At 43.6% G+C, this 17098-nt stretch overlaps 1 protein-coding gene across 4 annotated transcripts in view; it reads right to left on the bottom strand.

Annotated features, from left to right (window-relative positions):
- LOC138796001 (adhesion G protein-coupled receptor F5-like) overlaps window positions 1-17098 on the bottom strand; it is a 154077-nt gene that overhangs the window by 51900 nt on the left and 85079 nt on the right. The window contains exon 1 of one of the 4 annotated variants that reach the window (XM_069975836.1): window positions 10548-10636. The exons of the other annotated variants lie outside the window; for them this stretch is intronic. The gene's annotated coding sequence lies outside the window, so the exon portion shown is untranslated. Of the gene's footprint in view, window positions 1-10547; window positions 10637-17098 lie in introns of those variants that run through there. 4 annotated transcript variants of the gene reach the window in all.

Here is a 17098-nt window from a genome sequence, read left to right as displayed (position 1 = left end):
GGGCTGCTGCAGGTCCTTGGTTAGTGGAGGCTCAGCTATGGCCGATCCTATTACCTTATCTATTAGAACCCGGGCAGCTCAGTGCCATAGAAGTGAATGGAGTTACTAAACACAACTTGAAGTCAGTGGTGGCTGTGTTTTTAGAAGATGGCAGCCATGTTTTTTTTTCTGGACCACTAGATAAGCAATTATTATATCAGTTGGAGCAATAATGAAGTAGTCATACCCTTCATTGCTTTCTCTACATCCTAGGTATGCGGCAGAGATAACAACGGGTGGTAATGCATTAAATGAACTGTGACATCCTTGAATGTTTGGACAATGCGGGTGAGGGAGTGTAGATAAATGCTGCAGTGCGTCATACCACACAGGCATCGGCCATACCCGCTATGACACACGTTATTTGCACGACATTTGTAGAGAAAGCAAAGAAAGGTTACAAAATAATAACCCTGCCAGAAGACAATTCACTGCAAGCAAGCGTCAAGCTGGTGGAAACCCTCCTTGTGTCATCTCTAGGTGTATGGTCGGGTTCACACAGGCATCGCAAGTCCATGCCCAACTGCACTGCCCAATCATGTGGTCATAGCGGGACTTGTGACTGTAATAAGAAAAATATGTGTCCTAATACACCCATTTGAAACTGGGCTAATTGATAACTAAGAGCGCAATATACCAACAGTGCAACGATGGAGGATGAGGTCGACTTTCTGCTACACAGCTTTAAATATCAGTCAGACGGGCACTCACTACAGAAGACTCTGTTATATCTTTTAGCTCTATGCTCAGCTCTGTTATATGTTTCAGCTTTCATAAGATGAGAAGAGAAACTGCCCATACAGCTGGGAGAGGATGAGAAACTGCCTATTGTGCTGAAGGAAGAAGAGAAACTGACCATCCAACTGGGAGAAGAGGAGAAACTACCCATCCAGCTGGGGCTTCAGCTCTGCTACATTTGTTTCTGATCTAAATGTTTGACATTTTCAGTAGGTGCTGTGCAGCCTTAAAGGGTTTGGCCACTTTTTAGTAAAATAGCTCAGTGTACAGTATTAGTAAGTGTACTCACTGTATATACTGACAGCAGCTCCCTGTGTACCTCATAGAGCTGACATCAGACTCCCCTCCTCCAGGCTGTGCTGCCCTGCTCTGTGGTGCGTCTGTCCATAAGATGTCTGACATGGAGGAGCGTGTGATAATGCCCCGCCCCCAGTGTCCTCCATATATAGGCTCAGTGGTGGAAACTAAGGGGCGGGGCATAGTCACATGCTCCTCCATGTCAGCCATCTTATGGACAGACTCATCACAGAGCAGGACAGCACAGCCTGGAGGAGGGGAGTCTGATATGATAGCTCTATAGCAGGGGTGGGGAACCTTTTCCATGTCGAGGGCCGGTCGGGCATTAATAAAATCATTCGAGGGCCGCATACCATGCGCGGCAGTTAGTAGCGGGGGTTTGCAGCACCCAGGGCAAGGCAAGGTATTGTTCCCCTAGTGCCCCTGCTATTGTAGTTAACCCCCAGCCATGTCCCTGGTAGCCTAGTTAACCCCCATCAGTCATGTCCCTGGTAGCCTAGTTAACCCCCCCAGCCATGTCCCTGGTAGCCTAGTTATCCCCCCCATCAGTCATGTCCCTGGTGGCCTAGTTAACCCCCATCAGGCCTGTCCCTGGTAGCCTAGTTAACCCCCATCAGGCCTGTCCCTGGTAGCCTAGTTAACCGCCATCAGGCATGTCCCAGGTAGCCTAGTTAACCCCCATCAGGCATGTCCCTGGTAGCCTAGTTAACCCCCATCAGGCATGTCCCTGGTGGACCAGTTAACCCCCAACAGTCATGTTCCTGGTAGCCTAGTTAACCCCTATCAGGCATGTCCCTGGTGGCCTAGTTATCCCCCCCATCAGGCATGTCCCTGGTAGCCTAGTTAACCCCCAACAGTCATGTCTCTGGTGGACCAGTTAACCCCCAACAGTCATGTCCCTGGTGGACCAGTAAACACCCAACAGTCATGTCCCTGGTGGACCAGTTAACCCCCAACAGTCTTGTCCCTGGTGGCCTAGTTATCCCCCCCCCCCCAACAGTCATGTCCCTGGTAGCCTAGATATCCCCCCCCCATCAGTCATGTCCCTGGTGGACTAGTTAACCCCCATCAGTCATGTCCCTGGTAGCCTAGTTATCCCCCCCATCAGTCATGTCCCTGGTAGCCTATTTAACCCCCAAATAAAAAAAAATAAACATCCGACTCACCTTACCTCCGCTCCCACGCTGCCCAGGTCCTCTTCTCTCCCAGGTCCTCTGTGCCGGTCTTCTCCTGCAGGCGGCGCGCGATGAAATGACGTCATCGCACGCAGCCCGCAGGAGACTGAAGACACGCGCCGCTCTGGAGGAGGAAGGAGCCGACACAGACAGCACGGCAGCTGTCACAGACACCAGAGGATGCTGTGTGCGCCGGCTCCTTCCTCCTCCAGAGCAGCGCGTGTCACAGGGGAGCTGCGGGCCGCGGGCCGCATCGGGAGGTCTCAGGGGCCGGATGCGGCCCGCGGGCCGGAGGTTCCCCACCCCTGCTCTATAGGGTACACAGGCAGATGGTGTCAGTATATACAGTGAGTACACTCTACACTGAACTATTTTACTATAAAGTGGCCAACCCCTTTAACCTTCTTCTTACAAAAACACTAAGGAGGAAATTTATCAAGAGCTTTGCGCCTATTTTTAGGTGAATGATTGGATATTTCACCCATTTTTGGTCTAAGTTCTATTTATGAACCAGTATTCCACAGGCGAATGTTTTTTTTAATTACGACTTATTTTCTAATCTGCCTGTTTTGAGTATTCACCCAAAAGTTTGCATAATCAGGGATTAGCGCCCAATTTATCATTTACGACTTTTAAAAATGTCGCACAAACAGGTGCAGGCCTACGTCTGTCAGTACCAAGTGAATATGCTTGCACAATTTTTGCGACTTTTTACTTAGATACATTCTCTATGGCAGTGCTACATGTTAAAGGGGTGCTCCAGCGTGGGGGCACTTTTTTGGGGGGACCGGGGAGGAGGTGGCTGAAATAAAAGACGTCCACTTACCTCCCCGGTTCCAGCGGCGGGTCCCGCATCACGGCGCTCCGGTGCCCAGTTCCCGGCCGCTTCCTGGTGTCTGACGTCGCCCGAGCGGCCCTGAGACGTAAACCGGGCACCGGAGCGCCGTGATGCAGGACCCGCTGCTGGAACAGGGGAGGTAAGTAGACGCCTTTTATTTCAGCCACCTCCTCCCCGGTCCCCCCAAAAAGTGCCCCCCCCACGCTTGAGCACCCCTTTAATAAATCAGTCACAAGATATTGGAACTAAATACACACCAATCCTCATTAGAATAGTTGCACACATTAGACTCCTTAGTAAATGTCCCCCTAAATGTACGTAAAGCCTGATTTTTGATACCTGGAAATCCTCATGACCTTGCAACAGAAAACTTCAGTACACAAAACGACCATAAAAGACAATAGGCTGCGGTGACTAGTGTCAGGAAATACCTGGAGCCCGAGGCCCTGGCTCTGGTGCTGAGTCAGTGTAATGGAGCTGAGATCTTCTGACATTAAATACTCCTAATACTCCCAATAGTCTGCGGCTTCAACAGTCATAGTAACAATAAAGACTATACTAACAATAAAAAAAATCCACTCAAACTCATAATGAAAAGTTGTGCAACTCTTTCATCCACTTGGTGCTTCAGGTTGTCACTATGTTTAATATCTCTGCTTGTGTGAGTGAATAGAAACCATAGATTTAAAGCATAACCCTGAAGATGACCCTACAGATTTTAGGGGAGATGAACGTCAATATAGACATTAGGAGGCAAGGAGAATGGCCACATACTCAGAAGTATATGATGGTATGGTAATTTTATGGGAATTCCCTTTAAGAAACAACTTTTCAACCCACCCACCTTTTGTTAGGTACGTAAGCGACGGCCTGCATACCAAGGGGATTATTGTGTTGTTGTTTTCTCACAATTCACTGAGCTCTAAATGCATTTAGGATTTACAGGTATAGATCAGGCAGGCTGGTGGTAACTTGGAAGCCATGGCTATTTTAGTGCTGCAGTGGTGCGGCAGAGGCTGGAAAGTAGTTCTAGTTGGTTGCTGACCATCAGCAGAAGCAAGAGGACTGAATAAAATAAGACCATCAGATAAATAAATATTGCAATAACAGTTTTCCTTACACATGAGATCACCAGCCCCCAGTAATTATGTGTGATCTGTAGAGGACCTTCCAGCAAGTGTTCAATGCTCCTGCAGCGCCACCACAGGGGAAATAAAGAATTGAAAACCACTGTCAGTGTAACACACTGATATGCCGGGTAATCTAGAGCAGTGCTTCTCAGTTCCAGTCCTCATGGCCCACCAATAGATTATATCCCATACAAAGCTGTGATAATACCTGATGCACTGGGTATAATTATACTACCTGTAAAATACTAAGGAAATCCTCAAAACATGACCTGTTGGTGGCCATGAGGACTGGGATTCAGAAGATCTGGTTTATAGCAGTGTTCCTCTACTCTAATCCTCAGATTCCCCCAGGATAGAGAGATAGATAGATAGATAGATAGATAGATAGATAGATAGATAGATAGATAATAGATAGATAGATAATAGATAGATAGATAGATAGATAGATAGATAGATAGATAGATAGATAGATAGAAGATAGATAATAGATAGATAGATAATAGATAGATAGATAGATAGATAGATAGATAATAGATAGATAGATAGATAGATAGATAGATAGATAGATAGATAGATAGATAGATAGAAGATAGATAATAGATAGATAGATAATAGATAGATAGATAGATAGATAATAGATAGATAGATAGAAGATAGATAATAGATAGATAGATAATAGATAGATAGATAATAGATAGATAGATAGATAGATAGAAGATAGATAGATAGATAGATAGATAGAAGATAGATAGATAGATAGATAGATAGATAGATAGATAGATAGATAATAGATGGATAGATAGATAGATAGATAGATAGGAGATAGATAGATAATAGATAGATAGATAGATAGATAGATAGATAGGAGATAGATAGATAGGAGATAGATAGATAGGAGATAGATAGATAGATAGATAGATAGATAGAAGATAGATAATAGATAGATAGATAATAGATAGATAGATAGATAGATAGATAGATAATAGATAGATAGATAGATAGATAGATAGATAGATAGATAGATAGATAGATAGATAGAAAAAAGAGAAAGGAGCAGCACAGTTCAGTCACAATACGTAGGTGCCAGTGAGAATCAGTGATTTATTTAATTGGTCATAGTGCAGCACTCCAAAGGCGCAATGTTTCAGTGGCACCTCGCCACCATTTTCAAGTGTGCCATTGAAACGTCTTCAAGTGAAAATAAGATGTGGTTTATTTAATCTCACGGTAAAATAGCAAAAAGTGCAGCACAGCAAACCAAACAGGGTCAGATGCAACGTTTCAGTTGCCTCCACCACCTTTATCAAGTATGTTATATATGGGGCCCGCTATATGGGGACCCCTGTATACCATATACATGTATATTATATATGGAGGCCCCAGGTGACTTGGACACTTTCTGCCTTAGAACGTAAGCTCCCTACGTCACTCCATCCACTGACACAGGGACCTGTTAGACGGCAGTATGTTATGTTTTGATGGACGGCTAAGGTTGTCACCTGACCCGGTGACCTGCATAATACGTAACCTGCGTCATGTGAGTTCATTAAACCAATTTGTAGGAGCTTTCCTACAGGTTGTACAATTAGAGACATGTGGTCGGGGGCTATAAACCTGCATTGTCTCCTCCGTATCATAACGATCAGGGGCATGCATACCTGGATTATTAGCCCATGGGGGTTGGGGAAATTACCCGTAGTGGGCACCATGCTAATTCTTGTTATGGGATCTCTTCTCTTCTATGTAAGGACACAAACAGCTCCTTATGTCTCAGCTTCCTGGACTGAATGAATATGGAGGCTTGTTGATGACCCCCTTGGCACCCGGCACTATACTGGTGTGAAGAAGCTCAGTGTGTGACTTACACAGGGCACTTGAGGAATGGATTTCAGAAACTTATTGGGGAAAGTTGCTACTTAAAGGGAGTGAGAAAAACTTAATGGATCTACTTAGAGGAGAGGCTTAAGTATATTGTGCAATGTACGTCCTGCCTGGTACTACAACTTCTAATCACTTGTATGTGAGCAGGAGAGAGGTGCGTGCCCAAATGGAAACAGTCAATGGATTGGTCCAGATAATGTTCACATTCTGTGTCTATAGACACTACATGTAAATAATATAAGCACAGAACAAATCTGATATTCCTGGAGATGTCTGTAATATGTGAAAGGATTTAGCTTTACTAGATAAGTGGTCCAAAAAATGGAAACTGCAGTTCAATGTTTCCAAATGTAAAATAATGCAGTTAGGGAGGAGGAATCCTCTATCCAAGTATCATATCCGCAGTTCTGTGTTGGCAAAGACCTCAGAGGAGAAGGATTTAGGGGTAGTGATTTCTGACACCTCACAATGTGTCACCAGTGCAACCAGGCAGTGGTAAAAGCAAATCATATGCTGGGCTGTATATATATATATATATATATATATATATATATACACACAAAGTTGTATTCTGGGCTGTATATATATAATAGTATGCTGGGCTGTATATATATATATATATATATATATATATATAATGGTGTGCTGGGCTGTATATGTATAATGGTGTGCTGGGCTGTATATATATAATGGTATGCTGGGCTGTTTATATATAATGGTATGCTGGGCTGTATATATAACGGTATGCTGGACTGTATATATATAAATGGTATTCTGGGCTGTATATATATAATAGTATGCTGGGCTGTATATATACAATGGTACGCTGGACTGTAAATATGTAATGGTATGCTGGGCTGTATATATATAATGGTATGCTGGGCTATATATATATAACGCTATACTGGGCTGTATATATATATATAATGGTATGCTGGACTGTATATATATAATGGTATGCTGGGCTGTATATATATAATGGTATGGTGGGCTGTATATATAACGCTATACTGGGCTGTATATGTATAATGGTATGTTGGGCTGTATATATATAATGGTATGCTGGGCTATATATATATATATATATATATATAACGCTATACTGGGCTGTATATATATAATGGTATGCTGGACTGTATATATATAATGGTATGCTGGGCTATATATATATAATGCTATAATGGGCTGTATATGTAAAATGGTATGCTGGGCTGTATGTATATAACGGTATGCTGGACTGTATATATAATGGTATGATGGGCTGTATATATATAATGGTATGCTGGGCTGTATATATATAATGGTATGCTGGACATAATGGTGTGCTGGGCTGTATATATATAATGGTATGCTAGGCTGTATATATAATGGTATGCTGGGGTGTATAGCTAGAAGTATAACCAGTAGGAAGAGGGAGATTGTGATTACGCTGTATAGAGCTCTAGTGACATCACACCTGGAATACTGTGTCCAGTTCTGGAGACCTCACCTACAATAAGATATAGAACAAAGAGACACAATCTGAGGTCAAAAGTAACAAGAGAAAATGCTACTAGACTAGATGGGGCAGGGGGGCTTTTTCTGCTGACAGTCTTCTATGTTTCTATGATCACAGAGTGAACTCCTTTCTTATTTCTCCATGTCAATAATGTAGACATAGATAGTACTGTGTTGTTGTCTCTGAGGCTCAGATAGGCCTACCTTCGTGTTTCTCCCTGTAGAGTTAAGCCCCTATTACACAAGGCGACGGAGAGGAGCAAGCGAGCGCTCGCTGCTGATGCTATTACACGCGTATAACGGCGCTATTACAGGAGTACAGGGGGGGCAGGCATGGAGAGCGGCGGGGGGGCTGCTTGGGTGATCGCTTGATCGTCCGGGCAGTCCATAGCAGATAGCAGCAGTCTGCTACTGCTGTTTCTATTCCAGGGAGCGACGGCAGCAGATCAGCCAACATCATTCATTTCGGCTGATCGTTGCCTTTTATTACACAAGACGATTATAGGCTGTAACGGCTGATATAGGCCGAATACGGCCGATAATCGTTTAGTGTAAGAGAGCCTTTACATATAGCACTTTGTCCTTGTCTCTCTGGGTAATTGATATAGATAGTGCCGCCTCCTTATTTCACCCTGTAGAGGTGCATATAGCACTTTGTCCTTGTCTCTCTGGGTAATTGATATAGACAGTGCCGCCTCCTTGTTTCTCCCTGTAGAGCTGCATATAGTACTTTCTCCTTGTCTCTCTGGGTAATTGATATAGATAGTGCCGCCTCCTTATTTCACCCTGTAGAGCTGCATATAGTACTTTCTCCTTGTCTCTCTGGGTAATTGATATAGACAGTGCCGCCTCCTTATTTCACCCTGTAGAGCTGCATATAGTACTTTCTCCTTGTCTCTCTGGGTAATTGATATAGACAGTGCCGCCTCCTTGTTTCTCCCTGTAGAGCTGCATATAGTACTTTCTCCTTGTCTCTCTGGGTAATTAATATAGATAGTGCCGCCTCCTTATTTCACCCTGTAGAGCTGCATATAGTACTTTCTCCTTGTCTCTCTGGGTAATTGATATAGACAGTGCCGCCTCCTTATTTCACCCTGTAGAGCTGCATATAGTACTTTCTCCTTGTCTCTCTGGGTAATTGATATAGACAGTGCCGCCTCCTTGTTTCTCCCTGTAGAGCTGCATATAGTACTTTCTCCTTGTCTCTCTGGGTAATTGATATAGACAGTGCCGCCTCCTTGTTTCTCCCTGTAGAGCTGCATATAGTCATTGGGGGAGATTTATCAAACATGGAGTAAAGTGAAACTGGCTCAGTTGCCCCTAGCAACCAATCAGATTCCACCTTTCACTCCTCACAGACTCCTTGGTTGCTAGGGGCAACTGAACCTGTTTCACTTTACACCATGTTTGATAAATCTGCCCCATTGTGTCTCTGGGTAATTTTATATGTTAATCACACTATTTTAGATGAATGTATATAAGCTGTTCTGTTTTATATATTCCGTCAGGTCATAGACGTATCAGGTTTAGTAGCCTCTATCCTGCTGCTCATAGTAAGGGTGAAGCTTCACTGTATCTATAGCACTAGACTGGAGACCAAACTGAGGACAAACAAGTTCTAGTTAGTAACTTTCTATAGATTCCTTTTCCTAGACAGCTGAAGACGTGTCAGGTAGTGGAGGAGACATTCTCGCCCCAGCCTATAGTTACAGTTATGGATGAGGCTAGGCACAGAATACACACGGGATCATCATCTGCCCCGGCCTGACCTGGCATCCTCAGGGGATCCCAGACAGATGGATACAAGAACAGTACATCTTACATAGGACCGTATCCATCTCAATGAATCAGCATGATGCACAAATGACGCAGCCCTCAAAGCGCTAAGCAGCAAAGTCCGATCTGCTACATCTGTATATATGACTATTTGCCGCAACACATCCTGAAATCACAACGTGTTATCCATGGCGTGATGTCAACTTCATACGTCAACACAGAGGACAATGATATCCCAAAGAGTTCAAATGAATAACACTTATAGGCTATGTTCACACTACGTATGAGACCGGCTGTTCTGTGACCATCGGTCTCTGAAAAGATAATCTCGGTCAGTACTACAGTATGATCTTTAGCGCCGCTAAGTTCTGATGCGGGCGCATCCGTGCGCACCTACATCAGAATTCCCCACTGCACACTATGTAGCGTGCAGCCGGAGCCGCTCGCTCCATAGTGTGCACTGACAGGGTTTTAAGCGGCCGCTATTCAATGAATAGCGGCCGCAGAAAACTGACATATCAGTTTTTTACGGCACCGCTAGGGATCCCGGTCAGAGTGTAATACTTGTGTATACATTCCGTCTGGGATTCCCTCAGAAGGCAGCACTAGGTAAGTTCTGTGGGAATCATGGCCGTAACAACGGCCGTGATTCCCACAGAACCTATGTTGTGTGAACATATGGATATAGCAGAGCTGGGTATGTCATGTTCTACAATACATGTGAAAACACAACATGTTGTCTCAAAAAGTCCAATAACCAATGCAGCACTGCATTTTCTTCACTTATCAAAGCGTACAGTCATTCGGTCTCAGAACCCACAAGGAACGACCCAGCTCTGCTACATCTATTCAAATATAGACGACTTGTGTTTGTCATTTGTTACAACACCACATATATATATATATATATATACACACACACGATCTATGACGAACACAGAGAATGTTGATCCAAAGAGATAAAATAATGACAGTGTCAAGTGAATGTACAGATGTAGATGAGATGAGTATGTGATTGTAGCAGTTATTTGTGGCTTTACATAGGACTGCAGGTACATCTAAGGCTCAGTAAGGCTGAGTAATAATAATGCACGACCCTAAAGTTATGTGACTTCCTCAGCACTGCTACATCCCTGCCCAGTATACAGCAGTATATAGGAGAGGCGCTGTACTTACCTGGCTCCTCTGATCAGGTTATATGACTGGTATTGCTGGTCTTTGTAGTGACTCCTCTGGAGGGATGTGCATATTGTTAGTAATAATCCATAAGGACTCTCTGCAGAGTGATCAGTGTGTGGATGCAGCACCTTGGTACAGCCCTCTACATACTTTATGCCAGTACTTCCTTATGACGTGCGGGGACGAGGAATGACTACACCGTTCTCCTACTTAAGGTGGAAGAACTTGTTTTTTGGCCTTTAGAGTCTTTGCCCCAAACAAAGCGTGAAGGAGCAATCAGGTAGACAATCAGGTCTAGTAAGGGGAGGGTCCTATGCCCACCCCACACCGCCATCACTGTCACCATCAGTCCTACACCTGTGTGCTGGATAATGCATAGAGTGCTGGATAGTGCAGAGCGTGCTGGATGATGTGTAGAGTGCTGGGTAATGTATAGAGTGCTGGATAGAGCAGAGAGTGTTGGATAGTGCAGAGAGTGTTGGATGATGTATAGAGTGCTGGGTAATGTATAGAGTGCTGGGTAATGTATAGAGTGCTGGATAGTGCATATAATGCTGGATAGTGCAGAGTGTTGGATAGTGCAGAGAGTGTTGGATGATGTATAGAATGCTGGGTAATGTATAGAGTGCTGGATAGTGCAGAGAGTGTTGGATAGTGCAGAGAGTGTTGGATGATGTATAGAGTGCTGGGTAATGTATAGAGTGCTGGATAGTGCAGAGAGTGTTGGATAGTGCAAAGAGTGCTGGATAATGCATACAGTAAGTGCTGGATAGTGCAGAGAGTGCTGGATAATGTATAGAGTGCTGGATAGTGTAAAGAGTGCTGGATAGTGTATATAGTGCTGGACAGTGCATAGAGTGCTGGATGATGTATAGAGTGCTGGAAAGTGTAGAGAGTGCTGGATAGCGTATAGAGTGCTGGATAATGTATAGAGTGCTGGATAGTGTATAGAGTGCTGGATAATGTATAGAGTGCTGGATAATGTATAGAGTGCTGGATAATGTACAGTATAGAATGATGGATAGTGCAGAGAGTGCTAGATAGTGCAGAGAGTGCTGGATAGTGCAGAGAGTGCTAAATAGTGCATAGAGTGCTGGATAATGTATAGAGTGCTGGGTAATGTAGAGAGTCCTAGAGAGTGCTGGATAGTGCAGAGAGTGCTGGATAGTGTATAGAGTGCTGGATAGTGGATAGAGTGCTGGATAATGTATAGAGTGCTGGATAGTGCAGAGAGTGCTGGATAGTACAGAGAGTGCTGGATAGTGCAGAGAGTGCTGGATAGTGTATAGAGTGCTGGATAGTGGATAGAGTGCTGGATAATGTATAGAGTGCTGGATAGTGCAGAGAGTGCTGGATAGTACAGAGAGTGCTGGATAGTGCAGAGAGTGCTGTATAATGTATAGAGTGCTGGATAGTGCAGAGAGTGCTGGATAATGTAAAGTGTGCTGGATAATGTATAGATTGCTGGATAGTGCAGAGAGTGCAGGATGGGATGATGCATAGAGTGCTGGATAGTGCATAGAGTGCTGGACAGTGCATAGAGTGCTGGATAATGTATAGAGTGCTGGATAGTGCATAGAGTGCTGGATGATGTATAGAGTGCTGGATAGTGCATAGAGTGCTGGATGATGTATAGAGTGCTGGATAGTGCATAGAGTGCTGGATAATGTATAGAGTGCTGGATAGTGCATAGAGTGCTGGATAATGTATAGAGTGCTGGATAGTGCAGAGAGTGCTGGATAATGTATAGAGTGCTGGATAGTGGATAGAGTGCTGGATAATGTATAGAGTGCTGGATAGTGTAAAGAGTGCTGGATAGTGTATATAGTGCTGGACAGTGCATAGAGTGCTGGATGATGTATAGAGTGCTGGAAAGTGTAGAGAGTGCTGGATAGCGTATAGAGTGCTGGATAATGTATAGAGTGCTGGATAGTGTATAGAGTGCTGGATAATGTATAGAGTGCTGGATAATGTATAGAGTGCTGGATAATGTACAGTATAGAATGATGGATAGTGCAGAGAGTGCTAGATAGTGCAGAGAGTGCTGGATAGTGCAGAGAGTGCTAAATAGTGCATAGAGTGCTGGATAATGTATAGAGTGCTGGGTAATGTAGAGAGTCCTAGAGAGTGCTGGATAGTGCAGAGAGTGCTGGATAGTGTATAGAGTGCTGGATAGTGGATAGAGTGCTGGATAATGTATAGAGTGCTGGATAGTGCAGAGAGTGCTGGATAGTACAGAGAGTGCTGGATAGTGCAGAGAGTGCTGGATAGTGTATAGAGTGCTGGATAGTGGATAGAGTGCTGGATAATGTATAGAGTGCTGGATAGTGCAGAGAGTGCTGGATAGTACAGAGAGTGCTGGATAGTGCAGAGAGTGCTGTATAATGTATAGAGTGCTGGATAGTGCAGAGAGTGCTGGATAATGTAAAGTGTGCTGGATAATGTATAGATTGCTGGATAGTGCAGAGAGTGCAGGATGGGATGATGCATAGAGTGCTGGATAGTGCATAGAGTGCTGGACAGTGCATAGAGTGCTGGATAATGTATAGAGTGCTGGATAGTGCATAGAGTGCTGGATGATGTATAGAGTGCTGGATAGTGCATAGAGTGCTGGATGATGTATAGAGTGCTGGATAGTGCATAGAGTGCTGGATAATGTATAGAGTGCTGGATAGTGCATAGAGTGCTGGATAATGTATAGAGTGCTGGATAGTGCAGAGAATGCTGGATAATGTATAGAGTGCTGGATAGTGCAGAGATGATAATAATAATAATAATAATAATAATAATAATAATTTTATCATCAGCAGCATCATCACTAATTTCACTATAATAAATCGTAGAATAATTATAAAAATATGTTCTACATAAAAGTTCCATCTACATATCTGTCTCACATCTATGTCTATCTATCTATCTATCTATCTATCTATCTATATCCTATCTATCTATCTATCTATCTATCAATCATCTATTGATCTATGTCATATCTACCTATAAAAGATAGTGGTGCAGGGGATCTACATCTTGACTATAGTTATTTTCCATATAAAACTTCGCAGTCCTATAAAGGTTTCAAATGAAGAATAACTCTATCCACACATGTTCTATTCTTCTACTTTGAAACCTTTGGAGCCCTGTGAGATTTTTTATAGCGTTCTAGGAGGAAAAACAAGAGAAAATGCAAAGTACATATGAAAAGAATGTCTGCTATGTGAATCTTGCTGTTTTTTCTTTTCATCCTCTTAAATTCTCAAGAAACAGAATATGGCAGAACCGCAAAATGATTTCAGTGAAGCATAGCTGATACTTTATACACCCATATTCTATCTTTGTCCTATCTATCTATCTATCTATCTATCTATCTATCTATCTATCAATCAATCAATCAATCAATCAATCAATTATCTATCTATCTATCGTCTGGAAATGAGTGGCACTACAAGTCCAAAAGAGTCGGGTGCCAGGCAGACTTGGTTCCAACCACGAACTTCAGTCAATAGGGTAAACGATGATCCGCTGTTATTCCAGTATTCTAGTTCAGGTGGACTGATTGCCCTTTGGATACATCTTCAATTGAAAAGTCCATTGAATTTAATAGTAAAGACGGATAAAGGGCAGTGAAAAAAAGGTGTGTAAACCACTAAATAAATAATGTCCTTTGTTTAAAAAAAGATGTCTGAAAAGTATTGTAATGATCATTTTGACAACTGCGCAAACAACGTCCGTTATTTAATACACTGTGTGAATTGGACGTCCATCATACCATTGACTAATTCATTCCATTGAGGTCAATAAAAACGCGGAAATAACGGATGTCTTTTACAAAAGAAAAAGCATCCGTCTTTTCACTTTCTTTTACTTAGTGTGAACATAGCCATAGACTTACTAATTCCCCATGTGCCTGCATTGTTTTGATAACCTGTTGCCCTGGGTAACAACCCACTAAGGTGGGCCAGGAAAGTTCAACTGCTTTCTCCAGGAACTACTGGCAGTTAGTCTTCCCTGTGCCTGCAAGCCAGAGAGATTGTGGGAAAGTGTTTGCGTGGTGTCCTACCACAGGTGTTACAGTTGGATACACCCCTTGCAAAACTCTGTACTTATTGTATTTTTGTGGTGATGAAAGCAGTACTAAGTTTCGCCACTAGATTTCACAGCTGAATGATGTAAAGGGTTATTGTTTCTTTATGTGTCACCTGAATCTGTAGACCAGTAGGAGTCTTGTTTTATTCTGTCCTATCCCTTTTCTCCTTATTTCTTTCGTTGCACTCTTCACCCACTCATAGCGCACATTACATACTGGCAGGAAGTGAGTCACGTGGGAGACAGGAAGTGTAGGTCAGTCTTAGTCAGAACCCCGCATGGGAAGGACGCAAGACAGTGTGTCTCCAACAACTTTCTTACAAGTAACGCACTGTAACTCCCCATGTAAACTCCTCTTAGGAGAGGACAAGCCAGAGACAACCTCAACCCACGCCATGGACAAGGAGACGTAAAAGAGCAGGACAGTATCCATGAAAGCCAAAGAGCTAGCAACTGATCCGGATAGAGCAAAGTTGTAGTAAGCCTATGAACTCTGCGCAGGTGTCAGCAGGGACCCTCAGCATTTCACTCATCCCAGGTAACAAGGTCTGGGGTCTGTGTCACCCTCTAGGAAGGTTCAGCCGAGTCTAGTGGGCATAAGGTGGTGTGTGCAGACTAATTCAAGGTCAATACACGGGCACAGGTGTTCTTCTTTTTCTAAGTATTCTACCTTATCCTCCAACATCCCGGCAAAGCACAGTACTACATGGGTTAAGACTTTCACGGCATCCTCCTCTCTGCTACTCTGTTTCTACGTACTACTCAGCACTACTCAGTCAACATGTCTATATCCTACATTGCACTTCTACTACAGATCAGATTGTATTGCTTTTTATTCTGAACTATTGTCAAGTGTGTTATCCAGTGCTTTATCCAGAGAAACCTCATATCACTGACTCTGTATTACCTGATGTACATTTGCTAATAGTAAACCAGCCTTTATTACACTAAAGAGACTCTGTGATTCCTCGCAAACCACCTACACAGCACACACCGCAACCTTGGGACACTTCCCCTTTCTGTGGGTGGCGGGTCCTACATGGTGGCAGGACACTGACCACAGGGAAAAGGGTACAACTGGCCTTACAAAATAAAAGCAGGTGTGCCGTCACATCTGTGTGCCCTCCAGGCACTGGCGTCACGGGTTAACACCTCAAGGTCCGACTGTATCTCGGCCAACCACCACCGGAGTGGAGTCACACCTGACCACCTGCCAAGTGACCGGCCGATCCTCCGATGTAACATATGTGGGATACACCACATATTCACTGTTGCATGGTAACAGCAGGGTCAAAGTTCAGAGAGGAAACCTGGAAGGGATCAGATCCATGGTGGAGAAAATCAGTACAGGGATGTCACATCTCCTCTCCTTTGCATATATGTACGTGGTACACATGTGATTTTACCAACTTTACTTCATGATAAAATGCCTTAAAATTGTGCAACATTTCATCTCCACTTTCTCAAGCATTTTTGTTTTAAATAAAACATTTTTTCCAATATTACTACCGTTGGAGGTGTGGTGCACTACTGTGAGGTGCAACCGGTCACTTGCTAGATGGTGCTGTGTGACTCCACTAGTGTAGTGGGGGGTCGAGATATAGCTCAGCCAGGAGTTATGCTGTCATGACACCAGTGCTGGTTGTGCACACAGGTATGGTGGCACACAACCCAAAGTGGTACTGTGCTCTGCTGGAACTTTAGAAGTAGAATAAGTAGTATACTTGAGAGTAGAGAGAATACTTGTGCCTGTGTTTTGACTCCTTGGTCTTTGCACCACCTATTACCCACCAGTGTCGGGCGACCCGTCTAAGAGGGTGACACAAGCTCCAGACCTTGTTACCTGGGATGAGCAGAGTGGTCAGAATTTTCTGGTTATACCCGTGCTGCGAGATAGAGTACGTAGGATTATAGCAACTTTGCTCTATCCGGATCAGTTCCTCTTTCTTCAGGATACTGTCCTGAACCTTTAGACTTGTTCACGCAGTGGGCTGGGATGATCCCTGACTTTTCCTCTCTAAGACTACTTAGCACTGCATAGTGTGTGGAAGTGCTGCATTCAAGAAAAGAGTGTTCTTGCGTCCCGTGTGTGTCTCCTACCACACCTCTGACTACACTGGACACTGAATAGTAGTGGTAACGCCTCTTCCTCTCCCCATGTGACAACTTCCTACAGCATATGTTATAAGTTCTGGGTTTGTGTGAGAAGTGAGTGCAAGAGAAGAAAGAGTAGAGAAGAGAAAGAGCTCTCATTGGTGCACAGATCACAGAAACAATAACCCTTTAGTTACCTACAGCTGTGCAATACTTAAGCATACAATATATATACTAGCGACATCTAGTGGTAAAACTTAGGTACTACTTCCTCACCACTACTACTACCACTAAGTACAGGCTTTTGCGAGGGGTGTAAAGACAAGTAACACCCGTCGTGGGACACCACAGAGCTATGCAGTGAGTTCTGA

Source organism: Dendropsophus ebraccatus, chromosome 6, assembly GCF_027789765.1.
Source record: "Dendropsophus ebraccatus isolate aDenEbr1 chromosome 6, aDenEbr1.pat, whole genome shotgun sequence".
NCBI classification, from domain to species: domain Eukaryota; kingdom Metazoa; phylum Chordata; class Amphibia; order Anura; family Hylidae; genus Dendropsophus; species Dendropsophus ebraccatus.
This window is presented reverse-complemented; position numbering and strand designations above follow the sequence as displayed.